General features: G+C 37.5%; 1 long non-coding RNA gene across 1 annotated transcript; it reads left to right on the top strand.

Moving 5' to 3' along the window:
* The first annotated feature begins 746 nt into the window (after nucleotides 1–746).
* Nucleotides 747–3,243, top strand: LOC137011574 (uncharacterized). Its single transcript, XR_010893496.1, has 5 exons — nucleotides 747–789; nucleotides 1,416–1,546; nucleotides 1,708–1,759; nucleotides 1,869–1,905; nucleotides 2,734–3,243. It is a non-coding gene; the product is annotated as an uncharacterized lncRNA (long non-coding RNA).
* Nucleotides 3,244–15,734: the final 12,491 nt, after the last annotated feature.

Genomic DNA, 15,734 nt, shown 5'->3' with positions numbered 1-15,734 from the left:
AAGTGGGCGGAGTAATATGCTGCGTTCCAATTCGCCTACTTATACTACGCCCTAAAAGTATGTACTCTTTCTGTGAACAAAAAGTACTTACTATTGAGTGTGTAGCAAAAGAGTAGACAAGCTTTGGGACATACTAACACGTCATACAATCGCGTCAATTCTCTCTGTCGCATCCAGTCACCGTAAACTGCCCTGTCAATCATCTTACATCCTCCACATTTCATTTAGTTAATTTCCTACCGTATAGGAGAGAAATACAGCACGTTGATCTGCAGTCGCGTGTCTTTCATGAGGAGAACTCTCCTCATATTAATGCATGCATTTAAAAGTTAATGGCCATTCGGATCTTTATAAAAGTCCACATTGGTATTTGCAGATGAAAAATAACACGGGTAACATTAAATATATATTTTCTATCAGGTTAAACTGATTATTAGTCACTCAAATCTCTCAGCGTCGATCGCGCGTATCCGCTATGTTTTGTAGTTTAACACTTTTTACTCATGTTTGTAGTTCTGAACTGAATCCTCGTCCAATGCGCAATGGGTTGTGGGCAATATTAGCCTTTATAGTGTGCACGGATCCACACTTCAAAAATCTACCGGAAATAGTAGACCATCCGGGGACTTTTGGCATACTCTTTTCAACATACTATGCTTTGGGACACACTTATTTTAATCTCGCATACTATTTAGGATGGATAGTATGGACATTGGAACGCAGGGATCTCGTTGGATGTGGGCGGAGTTAGCGACAAACAAGCAAACAATGGCGGAAGAAGAGAACACGGTAAAAAGTTTCTTTGTGTTGTGCTTTTAATCGATCACGTTTATGTGTTGTGTATTTATTCGATCGTTAACACTTAACATGACTCAAATATTTTGTAAATGGGCTTCTAAGCCACTTTATCACGTCTTTTGATGTTTTACAAATCGTCTCACGTTGCTTGCGCCCAGGTGAAAAAATACTATAGCCATTTATAGTAAATACTAGTGTTTTTGAACCATACTATACTACTATAAGTACTTGAATTAATTTATTGTGGTAATTCTATAGTTGCTGTGATAATATAACAGCTATAATAATATAAACAAATTACTTTACCCAATATTGTACTAAGTTTTCTACAATTTTAGGGTATATTATACTACAATATACACTACAGTTTACTGTAGTAAAAACTAAAATATACTATTTATTACAGTTTATCAGTTCACTATAGTTAATATTATAGTATTCTGTAGCATTCATTAGTGTTGTAAATACAGTATGCTTCAAAAACACTATAGTATTTAGTATCTTTTTCACCTGGGTGTTTACATATTCATGGTTTGTGATTTTACTTGTTGTTGGTACTGTATTTTATTTAATTGGTTACATTTTACAATACTGATCAGTGTTTTTGTGGATTTTAGAGGCACTTCATTTACAGCGATGCAAAACGTGCTGCAACAATTTCCACTGTCCAGTGCTCTTAAACCGACCAGACGGCACAGGTTGAATGCACAGCTTCAAATTCACTTCAAAAAGGCTGTTGTTCATGGAGGTATGAACGTTTCTTTTGTATTCTGAATTTGTTGTATTGCTGAAAATGTTGTTTTTGCAATGTAGTAAGTAGTAATTTTGACTTTAGAATAATGAAACTTGTTTCTTTTATGCAATTTTTATGGTTATATATTTAAGTTTTTCTTTGATTTTGCAATGCAGTAAATTGACAAGCAGAATCACCCCAGGACAAGAGAAGCTGATCAAAAACAAGGTTAGTTTCATAAGACTTTCATAAACACATAAGCTACTTATACAGATGGTGTGTTGTTATATCTGTCAAATCTTTTCAGGAATAACTTAATAATATTCTATTGTTTTAGAACAGTTGACCGGCTGTGTGGGATCTTCATGTTAATGGTAAGAAAGAAAAAAAAAGGAAAAAAACGTTTTTAAAAATGTATGAACTTCTCTTTTCATTAGAATGAAAAACATATATGAGGGCTTTTCATACTTTAAATAGTTAACCCTGGGTGATTGTTAACCCCAGGTAAACAGAATCCTGGGTTATCTTGATTCACGTTTCACACTGATCATCATTTACCTGGGGTTAACATTTAATTCTGAGTATTCATATGCAGCGTTTCACACTGTACATTACTAAACCCTGGTTAACATCCTTATTTGCAGTGTTAGTGTCACTGATTGGATGAACAAAGCACACAATATGTTTTCATAAATGCTCAGGCATTGCACATCCTCATTACATATAGTCAACTTCTCTATCAAGTTTATCCTGAATGAACATTTCAGACTATACTGCAATTGTTCCATTTTCTGTCAGCATTTATTGTTTTTTTTTCTTTCCAATGCTGAATTTTCTATTTATATACAATGCACAGTGTTTCTGTGACTGTCAAAAGCATGTAAATATACAAGCAATATGTGGAGCGTTACTTTACCCACGGTTAAAAGTGGTGTTTAGGACGACGATAACCCGGGGTTAAGTGCAGCGTGAAAAGCCATGTGAATTGCTTGCCTTTAAAAAAAAAAAAATTATACTGAACATAACTGATTAATTTCATTGGTGACAGGGTATGATTTATGTCTTCAATATATAAACATGAGAAAAACAGAATGTCAAAACTTTATTATACATGCTGTGCTGCATCCTGACTACAACACAAAGTGTTGTTAAATACACTTTTAACATCTCATCCCATTTGTTTGTACCCTTCTCTAATGAAGGAACCACGGATCACGGAAGACTTCTGCACTGCACAACAACCAAAGGTCTTCATGGGTTTAGTGGAAGAGCTATGCTTTCTGATATTGAAAGAGGAAGACCAGGAACAAGCCCTTATTCAACTTTCACAGGCTGAAACAGATGATGACAGACAACTGGCCAAAGAGAGTCTTTAGTGTTTTGCTTTCAAATTAAGGATGATCTGGACATTTTTCTTAATGAGTGTCTGGACAAAAACATTTCTTTTTTAGGATTTAATTTATCATCATGTACCTGCTGTTCAATCTACACTCAATTTGGTTTGATTTTGTATTTTTTTTTTTTTTAGAGCAAAGCACAGCTAGTGGCTATATAATGCTTTTGCTCTTACATTTTAGTACATTTTATTAAAATTAAATAAATATCTTTTGTGTTTTGTTTTTGGGTTTGATGGATCTGAATGTGCTTAATTCATGCATTCTAGTGTACAACCGTGTAATGTGTATTATATATTATGAAAAACAATGATTCATTCTGAAATGCTTCAGTAAAATATTTTATGACAAATTAAATGTTTATCATTTTTAGTGTTTAAGCTTTTTGTTCAATTTATATTCAGTTAATCATTTAAGACATAAAACAAATGTATGAACTTTTAAAATATTAAAAGGTTACAAGGGGGTTTTAATACACACATAGGAGATATATATATATATATACACATATATATATATCGTAACGTGTTTGTGTATATGATTAAGCTATTAACACAATGCGAATCTATCATTTCAGTTAGATCGTTTTAATACAATATTTCACATTAACATGGTTTTAAACTTTAAAAAGCTCCAAATGGAGCGATGCCTACGGAGATAAATTGGCTCCGCCCTCAGGCTGTTAAGGTGCGTTCACGCGGCCTCGTAATTCCTGTAGTTACGAGATTCTAGCTTATAAAAAGCATTCACGTCCTAGTAGAGCTAATAATTACAGCTTGTAAACTGGGAGTTTTCTGAAAGCTCCCACATGTACCACCTGACCGCTGTAGATTCATTTAGGCGTTGATAGTGGTGCCATGGAAACGCATAATTCCCAGTCCGAGGACGTGAACAGCTCCGAATATAATGTCACGTGTTGTCATTTCAAGAATCCGGTAAATACGAGGTGACGTGAACGCAGCATTAGTCTGGCGCTGTCGTCCTCAGACTGTCATGACGTATGGTTCTGCGGTTCTGCGGTTCTGCAGTTAAGGTCAGTGTTGCCAGATTGGGCGGGTCTTTAAGATTTGGGCTGGTTTTTGATGCAACAGACGGGTTTTTATTTTTGACTATAAACAGTATTCTTTATTATTTTTTTAATGAAAACTAACTATAAAATAAATTATATAACTTAGGATGACATTTAAATTAGGTATGGTTCAGGTTAGCCAATAAGGTTCAGGGGAATCCTGTCCAATCAGACTTCAAGCTTGATTGGCGGGTTGTTGTAGGCTAATTTGTTATATCGTTAAAAACTGCATTATCATCATCAGTGATCATCATTCATCATCATCATCATGCCAAAGTGGGTTAAATATAAAAAGTCCTACAGAAAGGAATGGGAGAGCGGATGAGTCAACAATGCTGACTCATCTCTCATCTCCGCAGTAGTGGACACGCCTATATACAAGTTTCATATGGATTACATAATCTGAGAATATTTATTTTCCATTTGAATTGGCTCGTTTAAAAGTAGACATTCCAAGCTATAGATATATTTCTTGTGTCTGTGAGGAAAGCAGCCTATACGATGAGTTTCGGTTCATGCTTGTTACGAGCTCAAGTTCACCGAGACCGAGATCAGAAAACGCATCCTGATTGCTTTCATTGTTTTACAAAAGCACAACGTTTTGCTGTTATTGTGAGTTTACAGAAATAAGAGTAGACCCTTTACATTTTGCATTACTCTTATCTATGACCAAAAATTATGGAAGTAAATCAGTAGCAAAACACGAGAGGTTGCTGATTTGAATGTGAGAACTTGTCGTATTAATATTTGTATTTGTAAACTGAAATGTACACTCACAGCCCTGATGTGAAAAGCTGAATGTTTCCATTTGCACACGCAGACAACAATCAAAACACCCGTGTTACGAAGTTGTAGTTGCAGATTAATTGTTACAAATGTGTAAAATGGCATTCACATAGACAAAATGACAGACACAAATGTGTGAGACATATTTACTGTTGCACTTTACTTCAGTTTCGCTGTACAGCTTCAAGTCGCCGCTTACAACCTCTCAGATCTGGCAGTACAAGTTCAATTCCTGGCGTTTTGACTTTTGCTACTCTTTTTGCGATATTCATGTTGCAAAACTGACTTGAGCACTTGAAAGCAAAAGGGATAGAGCAGAACGGGGGTGGGGTGGGGGGGGGGGTGAAGCCGTTTTATTGGTCGATGCCTGACCAATGAACAACGCCAGTGTACTCAGAGAGGGCGCTATTTTTATTTAATTTATTTTTTTTACAAAATGTTTAAATTTTAAAAATGTTAAATTTAAATTATTAAAATCTATCTGCATAAACTCATTACATATTAAGAGAGCAAGAGAGAATGAGAATAAATAAAGGTGTGCGTTTGTATGTTGTAAAGTCAAACGTGCGTATGGTGGGCGTGGGGGATATGGGTGAAAAGAAATCTGATTGGATATGACATTACAGATGGTTAATGTTTAAAAAAACAGGCTCAAAATGAGTAAACGCTCAATAAAACAGCTAAATTCGACTGAAACATTTGCAATGAGGCCTAAAACCATTGAGTAGGGATGGGAAAATGAAGATTGTTAAATATTTGAAGCTTTTCTCTAAACGTTTCGGGAAATTTACAGCAGCCATAAACATGAGATCGCAGCTCTGTTGTTTTATCCATTAAACACAAATGAAAGCCTGACGACACTAAATGTGTTTATTTCAATAATATATTTCACATAAAGACAATAAATTAAATGGATCAACAAAAAGATTAATTATAATAATTACTAATAATAGGCCTACATAGCCTACTGAGTTTGATGCAAGTAAATTGTGCTGCTGTGTGTTTATTGTAGCCTATATGACAGAACATATGATGATGTATAGGCTACAGGCTTATATATTTAAAATGTTTAGCAAATGGACTTGAATTTTCATATAGTAGTGGTCTGGGTTCAAACATTCTGACATGGGAGGGGGGGGGGTGGGATAAAATCCATGTTTTCAATTAAAATATCATTGAAATATCATTAGTTTTAACTGAGTTTTATATTACAGTAAAAGAGTAGTAAAGTCGTTTATTGGTTGGAGTCAGCCAATGAAATTGGACGTTTTTGTACACAATGACGCCACTTCATAGAGCAGATCGTGCTGTTTTGGTGGTCCAAAACTTTACTCTTTTACTGTAATATAAAAACCTGTTAAAACTAATGATATTTTAATGAAAATATTGTCTCATACATACGCAATTATTTCTTTCTGCATGCCAAGTCGCACTGGATGGCGTTGGTCAGGCATCGACCAATAAAACGGCTTCACCCCCCCCCCCCACCCCACCCCCGTTCTGTTCTCTCCCTTTTGCTTTCAAGTGCTCAAGTCAGTTTTGCAACATGAATATCGCAAAAAGAGTAGCAAAAGTCAAAACGCCAGGAATTGAACTTGTACTGCCAGATCTGAGAGGTTGTAAGCGCCGACTTGAAGCTGTACAGCGAAACTGAAGTAAAGTGCAACAGTAAATATGTCTCACACATTTGTGTCTGTCATTTTGTCTATGTGAATGCCATTTTACACATTTGTAACAATTAATCTGCAACTACAACTTCGTAACACGGGTGTTTTGATTGTTGTCTGCGTGTGCAAATGGAAACATTCAGCTTTTCACATCAGGGCTGTGAGTGTACATTTCAGTTTACAAATACAAATTAATATGACAAGTTCTCACATTCAAATCAGCAACCTCTCGTGTTTTGCTACTGATTTACTTCCATAAAAAATGACGGAGTATTTTAAGTGCAGTGATCACACCGACGCCTCCATGTAATGCAGTACACACGCTCTCCACACAAACACTTGGATATGCCAAATAATAGCGCACATTTATCTATAGGCAAACATTAAAGAGAATGGACTAAAGTGGCGACTTACATGTTTCAAGTGATAAGGCATATTTGAGGTCGATAAATGATAGGTGAATGTTTGGATTTCCTGCAGTTAATGATCTGTGCCTCTAGGACTGCGTGACCTCGCCACTTCCTGTGGAGATTTTTTTTCTGCGACTAACCGATTAATAAAATCTTGGTCGACCAAGCCTCTTCAAGCTGACTAACGGTCGACTATTAGGGGGCAGCCCTACTAGTGACGATTCAGTGTATCATTCAGTCATTATTAAGTTGGCTTGAAAAAGACAACTTACTGAAATGCTTATTAAACTTATTATTAAGTTGGCTTGAAAAAGCCAACTTACTGATCTACGTCTTAAGCTTATTAAGTTGGCTTGAAAAAGCCAACTTACTGATCTACTACTTAAGCTTATTATTATTCTTCTTAGACTAAATTTCTAAATGCATCTCCTCCTAGACTGTTCAAGCTACAACCACCAAACTCGGACCAGACCTTCAGACTATTCTGACTTAGTGTGCTATATCTTTTCAGACTGATCAGACTTACGGTTTTCCTAAAAAAGCTGATCAAAACTTGGAAAAATCCCATTGACTTTCATTGACGGAATGTTCAAATGAGCCAAGACTATTCAAACTCCAACTGTCAAAATTCAAATTTTGACAGTTGGAGAGGCTTATCAGACTCCATTAGCTGCCATTCTATGTACTATTTCTAATCCATTGAGACTCATTCAAACTTCCATTCTATCTAATATGTCTTATCTATCTATCTATCTATCTATCTATCTATCTATCTATCTATCTATCTATCTATCTATCTATCTATCTATCAAACTAAATCTATCTATATATCAAACTAAATCTATCTATCTATCAAACTAAATCTATCTATCTATCTATCAAACTAAATCTATCTATCTATTTCTCTTTCTAATCTATCTATCTATCTATCTATCTATCTATCTATCTATCTATCTATCTATCTATCTATCAAACTAAATCTAGCTATTTCTCTATCTATCTATCACTTCTCATCTATCAATCTATCTATCTTCTCATCTATCACTTCTCATCTATCTCTCTTCTCATCTATCTCTCTATCTATCATCTATCTATCAACTCATTCAAATTCATAAACTCTATCTATCTATGATCAACTCTCATAGCAACCACCCAAAACAACCTAGCAACCACCCAAAACAACCTAGCAACCACCCAGAACACCATGGCAACTGCATAGCAACCACACAAATCACCCTGGCATCATCCTAGCAACCAGCCTGGATACAATAGCAACCGCATAGCAACACCATGGCAACCACCCCGAGTACCCTAGCAACCGCATAGCAACACCCTAGCAACCACCCCGAGTACCCTAGCAACCGCATAGCAACACCATAGCAACCACCCCGAGTACCCTAGCAACCGCATAGCAACACCATAGCAACCACCCCGAGTACCCTAGCAACCGCATAGCAACACCTTAGCATCCACCCCGAGTACCATAGCAACCGCATAGCAACACCCTAGCAACCAACCCGAGTACCCTAGAAACCGCATAGCAACACCTTAACAACCACCCGAGTACCCTAGCAACCGCATAGCAACACCCTAGCAACCACCCCGAGTACCCTAGCAACCGCATAGCAACAACTTAGCAACCACCCCAAGTACCATAGCAACCGCATAGCAACACCTTAGCAACCACCCCGAGTACCCTAGCAACCGCATAGCAACACCGTAGCAACCAAACAGAGTACCCTAGCAACCATTTTGCAAAATCTATATCTCTGCATCAGAACATCGTACACACATGGGGGTTGGTTTATATTGTCAAGCAGCCTTTGGAGTATCATCATTGGTAGCTGGAAAGTCACTCCCTAGCAACCAAACAGTACCCTAGTAACCGTTTTGCAAAATCTGTATCTCTGCATCAGAACATCGTCCAGACATGGGGGTTGGTTTATATTGTCAAGCAGCCTTTGGAGTATCATCATTGGTAGCTGGCTAGCCACTCCCTAGCAACCAAACAGAGTACCCTAGCAACCGTTTTGCAAAATCTATATATCTGCATCAGAACATCGTACAGACATGGGGGTTGGTTTATATTGTCAAGCAGCCTTTGGAGTATCATCACTGGTAGCTGCCAAGCCACTCCCTAGCAACCAAACAGAGTACCCTAGCAACCGTTTTGCAAAATCTATATCTCTGCATCAGTACATCGTAGAGACATGGGGGTTGGCTTTTTGACTCATGCTAGCAATCTGGACTTCCAACATGCTAGCAGTGAATAGCTACATGCTAATAGTGATTAGCTAAGTGCTAAAGTGGGCTAAGAACATGCTAATAACTCTATAAAAACTCCATAGTATCCATCTGTGACTATCTATCTATCTAATAAAACTTAAACTTTCAAACTTCAAACTTTTAAAACTTCTCAAACTTTCTGGCTATGCTTTTTCAAGCCAACTTAAAGTTTGTCCTCAAACTTTTTTATCTAGTTAAGTTGGCTTGAAAAAGCCAACTTACTGATCTACTACTTAAGCTTATTATTAATGGTGCTTGCCATAGGCAAAGCTCCATTCTTATTATTGCTCATACTTATTATTATAATTATTTTTCTGGACAAAAGTTTGGCGCGCTACTCCTCCCACAGTTTTTGTCCTAGACCAATGAATCAGGTGTCAATTCGACCGGCTTATTGAGGAGACCTGTGCTATGACTTTTATAAGCGATCGGGTGTACGATGTTCGTCCAGCGGGCGAAAAAGTAGCGAAAAAAATCCCATAGACTTTGCATTGCGACAAATTTTGACGAGTTATTGCTCCGAGTGAGAATTTCGTAGAAACATGTGGGTTACCACGTTTGAAGAGGCTAGCAAGCTCTGTCAGGCCATACCTCAAAACTGGGTGTAAGTTGTACCCCTGGGGCGCAAGAGCTGCCCAAAGTTGCCCCATAGACATACTATGGTGAAGCCGTGCCCATGAACCAGGAAGTACTGTGTTTTTCCTACTATGGGAAATTACATAGGGATTTTGTATTGAACATAACTCTGGATCACAATGTCTTAGAGACAAGGGGGTGGGCTCATTTTACTCAGGCAACCAATCAGTCTCTCAGGATCATTGTGAAGCTATCAAGCCACGCCCTAGCAACCATATAGAGCACCATAGCAACAAGTTCCATAGACTTCCATTGAAAAAGATCAAATGAATATCTTTGGATAGGAGTGTCATAGAAACATGAGGGTGGGCTCATTTGACTCGGGGCAGCAAACGGCCAATCACGAATCACCTTCAACACTTCATAGCCACGCCCTAGCAACCATTTAGAGCACCCTAGCAACCCAAAGCATAGAGGGGATATCTTCAAATCTGAATATCATACAGGCATGGGGGTTGGTTTATATCATTCATACTGGCAAGCAGCCTTTGATGTATCATCATTGGCAGCTGCCAAGCCACTCCCTAGCAACCAAACAGAGTACCCTAGCAACCGTTTTTCAAGATGTATATCTCTGCATCAGAACATCGTACAGACATGGGGGTTGGTTTATATTGTCAAGCAGCCTTTGGAGTATCATCATTGGCAGCTGCCAAGCCACTCCCTAGCAACCAAACAGAGTACCCTAGCAACTGTTTAGCAAGACCTATATCTCTGCATCAGAGCATCATAGAGACATGGCGGTTGGCTCTTTTGACTCATGCTAGCAATCTGGACTTCCAACATGATACACATGCTAGCAGTGAATAGCTACATGCTAATAGTGATTAGCTTAGGGTTTAAACATGACACAAACTAGTGAAAATGTGTTAGCATGATGATAGTAGCATGCTAATCATGTTAGCAAACATGCTAATCATGTTAGCATGTTGTTAACATTATGCTAACATGGTTAGCATCTTGCTAAAAACATGTTAACAGTATGCTACGGGTGTTAACATCATGGTGGCAACATGCTAATCATGTTAGCATGTTGCTAGCATTATGCTAACATGATTAGCATCTTGGTAAACACATCCTAGCAATATGCTAAGGGTGTTAGCATCATGCTACCATCATGCTAATCAAGAGTGCCGAGTTTTGCCACTGCAAGCACCATTCACATTTTCTTCAGGAAATGTACATTCTAGTTATTATTATTCTTCTTAGACTAAATTTCTAAATGCATCTCCTCCTAGACTGTTCAAGCTACAACCACCAAACTCGGACTAGACCTTCAGACTATTCTGACTTAGTGTGCTATATCTTTTCAGACTGATCAGACTTACGGTTTTCCTAAAAAAGCTGACTAAAACTTGGAAAAATCCCATTGACTTTCATTGACGGAATGTTCAAATGAGCCAAGACTATTCAAACTCCAACTGTCAAAATTCAAATTTTGACAGTTGGAGAGGCCCATCAGACTCTATTAGATGCCATTCTATGTACTATTTCTAATCCATTGAGACTCATTCAAATTTCCATTCTATCTAATATGTCTTTATCTATCTATCTATCTATCTATCTATCTATCTATCTATCTATCTATCTATCTATCTATCTATTTCTCTTTCTAATCTATCTATCTATCTATCTATTTCTCTTTCTAATCTATCTATCTATCTATTTCTCTTTCTAATCTGTCTATCTATCTATCTATTTCTCTTTCTAATCTATCCATCTATCTATCTATCTATCTATCTATCTATCTATCTATCTATCTATCTATCTATCTATCAAACTAAATCTATCTATCTATCTATTTCTCTTTTTAATCTATCTATCTCTATCTATCTATCAAACTAAATCTATCTATCTATCTATCTATCTATCTATCTATCTATCTATCTATCTATCTATCCCTTCTCATCTATCTATCAATCTATCTTTCTTCTCATCTATCACTTCTCATCTATCTCTCTTCTCATCTATCTCTCTTCTCATCTATCTCTCTTCTCATCTATCACTTCTCATCTATCTCTCTTCTCATCTATCACTTCTCATCTATCTCTCTATCTCTCTATCTATCTATCTATCTATATATCTATCTATTTCTCTTTCTAATCTATCTATCTATCTATCTATCTATCTATCTATCAAACTAAATCTATCTATCAAACTAAATCTATCTATCTATCTATCTATCTATCTATCTATCTATCTATCTATCTATCTATCTATCTATCTATTTCTCTTTCTAATCTATCTATCTATCTATCTATTTCTCTTTCTAATCTATCCATCTATCTATCTATCTATCTATCTATCTATCTATCTATCTATCTATCTATCAAACTAAATCTATCTATCTATCTATTTCTCTTTTTAATCTATCTATCTCTATCTATCTATCAAACTAAATCTATCTATCTATCTATCTATCTATCTATCTATCTATCTATCTATCTATCTATCTATCCCTTCTCATCTATCTATCAATCTATCTTTCTTCTCATCTATCACTTCTCATCTATCTCTCTTCTCATCTATCTCTCTTCTCATCTATCTCTCTTCTCATCTATCACTTCTCATCTATCTCTCTTCTCATCTATCACTTCTCATCTATCTCTCTATCTCTCTATCTATCTATCTATCTATATATCTATCTATTTCTCTTTCTAATCTATCTATCTATCTATCTATCTATCTATCAAACTAAATCTATCTATCTATCTATCTATCTATCTATCTATCTATCTATTTCTCTTTCTAATCTATCTATCTATCTATCTATCTATCTATCTATCTATCTATCTATCTATCTATCTTTCTTCTCATCTATCACTTCTCATCTATCTCTCTTCTCATCTATCACTTCTCATCTATCTCTCTATCTATCTCTCTATCTATCTATCTACCTATCTATCTATCTATCTATCTATGATCAACTCTCATAGCAACCACCCAAACCAACCTAGCAACCACCCAGAACACCATGGCAACTGCATAGCAACCACACAAATCACCCTGGCATCATCCTAGCAACCAGCCTGGATACAATAGCAACCACATAGCAACACCATGGCAACCACCCCGAGTACCCTAGCAACCGCATAGCAACACCCTAGCAACCACCCTGAGTACCCTAGCAACCGCATAGCAACACCCTAGCAACCACCCCGAGTACCCTAGCAACAGCATAGCAACACCTTAGCAACCACCCCGAGTACCCTAGCAACACCTTAGCAACCACCCCGAGTACCCTAGCAACACCCTAACAACCACCCCGAGTACCCTAACAACCGCATAGCAACACCCTAGCAACCACCAGAGTACCCTAGCAACCACCCCGAGTACCCTAGCAACCGCATAGCAACACCTTAGCAACCACCCCGAGTACCCTAGCAACACCTTAGCAACCACCCCGAGTACCCTAGCAACCGCATAGCAACACCCTAGCAACCACCCGAGTACCATAGCAACCGCATAGCAACACCTTAGCAACCACCCCGAGTACCATAGCAACCGCATAGCAACACCCTAGCAACCACCCCGAGTACCCTAGCAACCGCATAGCAACACCCTAGCAACCGCATAGCAACACCCTAGCAACCAACCCGAGTACCCTAGAAACCGCATAGCAACACCTTAACAACCACCCGAGTACCCTAGCAACCGCATAGCAACACCCTAGCAACCACCCCGAGTACCCTAGCAACCGCATAGCAACAACTTAGCAACCACCCCAAGTACCATAGCAACCGCATAGCAACACCTTAGCAACCACCCCGAGTACCCTAGCAACCGCATAGCAACACCGTAGCAACCAAACAGAGTACCCTAGCAACCATTTTGCAAAATCTGTATCTCTGCATCAGAACATCGTACACACATGGGGGTTGGTTTATATTGTCAAGCAGCCTTTGGAGTATCATCATTGGTAGCTGGCTAGCCACTCCCTAGCAACCAAACAGAGTACCCTAGCAACCGTTTTGCAAAATCTATATATCTGCATCAGAACATCGTACAGACATGGGGGTTGGTTTATATTGTCAAGCAGCCTTTGGAGTATCATCACTGGTAGCTGCCAAGCCACTCCCTAGCAACCAAACAGAGTACCCTAGCAACCGTTTTGCAAAATCTATATCTCTGCATCAGTACATCGTAGAGACATGGGGGTTGGCTTTTTGACTCATGCTAGCAATCTGGACTTCCAACATGCTAGCAGTGAATAGCTACATGCTAATAGTGATTAGCTAAGTGCTAAAGTGGGCTAAGAACATGCTAATAACTCTATAAAAACTCCATAGTATCCATCTGTGACTATCTATCTATCTAATAAAACTTAAACTTTCAAACTTCAAACTTTTAAAACTTCTCAAACTTTCTGGCTATGCTTTTTCAAGCCAACTTAAAGTTTGTCCTCAAACTTTTTTATCTAGTTATTATTCTTCTTCTGAGACTAAAATTTCTAACACTAACTCGTCCTAGAGCTTTAAAGCTAGAACTACTAAATTCGGCTCAAACCTTAAGACTGTTCTGACCAAGTGTGCTATATCTTTTCTAAGTGATCCGACTTACGGTTTTCCTAAAAATGACTATTAAAGCTCGGAAAAATCCCATTGACTTTCATTGACGGAATGTTCAAATGAGCCAAGACTTTCAAATGCCAACTGTCAAAATTCGAATTTAAACTACGGAAGCCTATTAGACTCAAAAACTCAATTAGACTCAAGTGCCATTCTATGTACTATTTCTAATCCATTGAAACTCATTCAAACTCATTTATCTATCTATCTATTAAACTAAATCTATCTATCTATCTATCTATCTATCTATCTATCTATCTATCTATCTATCTATCAAACTAAATCTATCAATCTATCTATCACTTCTCATCTATATATATATCTATCTATCACTTCTCATCTATCTATCTATCTATCAAACTAAATCTATCAATCTATCTATCTATCACTTCTCATCTATCTATCTATCTATCTATCTATCTATCTATCTATCTATCTATCTATCTATCAAACTAAATCTATCTATCTATCACTTCTTAGCAACCAACTCCCTAGCAACCAAACAGAGTACCCTAGCAACCGTTTTGCAAGAATTATATCTCTGCATCAGAACATCGTAGAGACATGGCTGTTGGCTCTTTTGACTCATGCTAGCAATCTGGACTTCCAAAATGCTACACATGCTAGCAGTGAATAACTACATGCTAATAGTGATTAGCTAAGTGCTAAAGTGGGCTAAAAACATGCTAATAACTATAAAAACTCCATAGTAACCATCTGTGACAACTACCAACCACCTAGTAACATCATAGCAACCACCCAGGTTACCATAGCAACCACCTAAAAACCACCCAGAACACCCTAGCAACTGCCTAGCAACACCTTAGCAACCACCCAGGTTACCATAGCAACTCCCTAGCAACCACCCAGAGTACCCTAGCAACCGCATAGCAACACCTTAGCAACTACTCTGTGTACCCTAGCAACCATATAGCAACACCCTAGCAACCACCCCGAGTACCCTAGCAACCATATAGCAACACCTTAGCAACCACCCCGAGTACCCTAGCAACCACATAGCAACAGCCTAGCAACCATCCTAAGTACCTTAGCAACCGCATAGTAAAATCCTAGCAACCACCTTTCCCTGACTATCTATCTATCAAAACTACTAAACTAAAACTGAAACTTTCAAACTGAAAACTTTCAAACTTTAAACTTTATAAACTACTTTAAACTTTCAGGCTAGGCTTTTTCAAGCCAACTTAAAGTTTGTCTCAAACTTTTTAATCTAGTTTTATTTAAAATTAAAAGAAGGAAAAAAAACGAGAATTCATGTTGAATCGCCCAGTGGTCTATAAGTTAAATAATAATAATAATTTTAATAATGATAATATAAAAAAATTAATTAGTTGGTAATTAAGCACAAATTTGTAAGTAGCCTACT

The sequence above is a fragment of the Chanodichthys erythropterus genome, chromosome 21 (genome assembly GCF_024489055.1).
Source record: "Chanodichthys erythropterus isolate Z2021 chromosome 21, ASM2448905v1, whole genome shotgun sequence".
Lineage (NCBI taxonomy): Eukaryota > Metazoa > Chordata > Actinopteri > Cypriniformes > Xenocyprididae > Chanodichthys > Chanodichthys erythropterus.
This window is presented reverse-complemented; position numbering and strand designations above follow the sequence as displayed.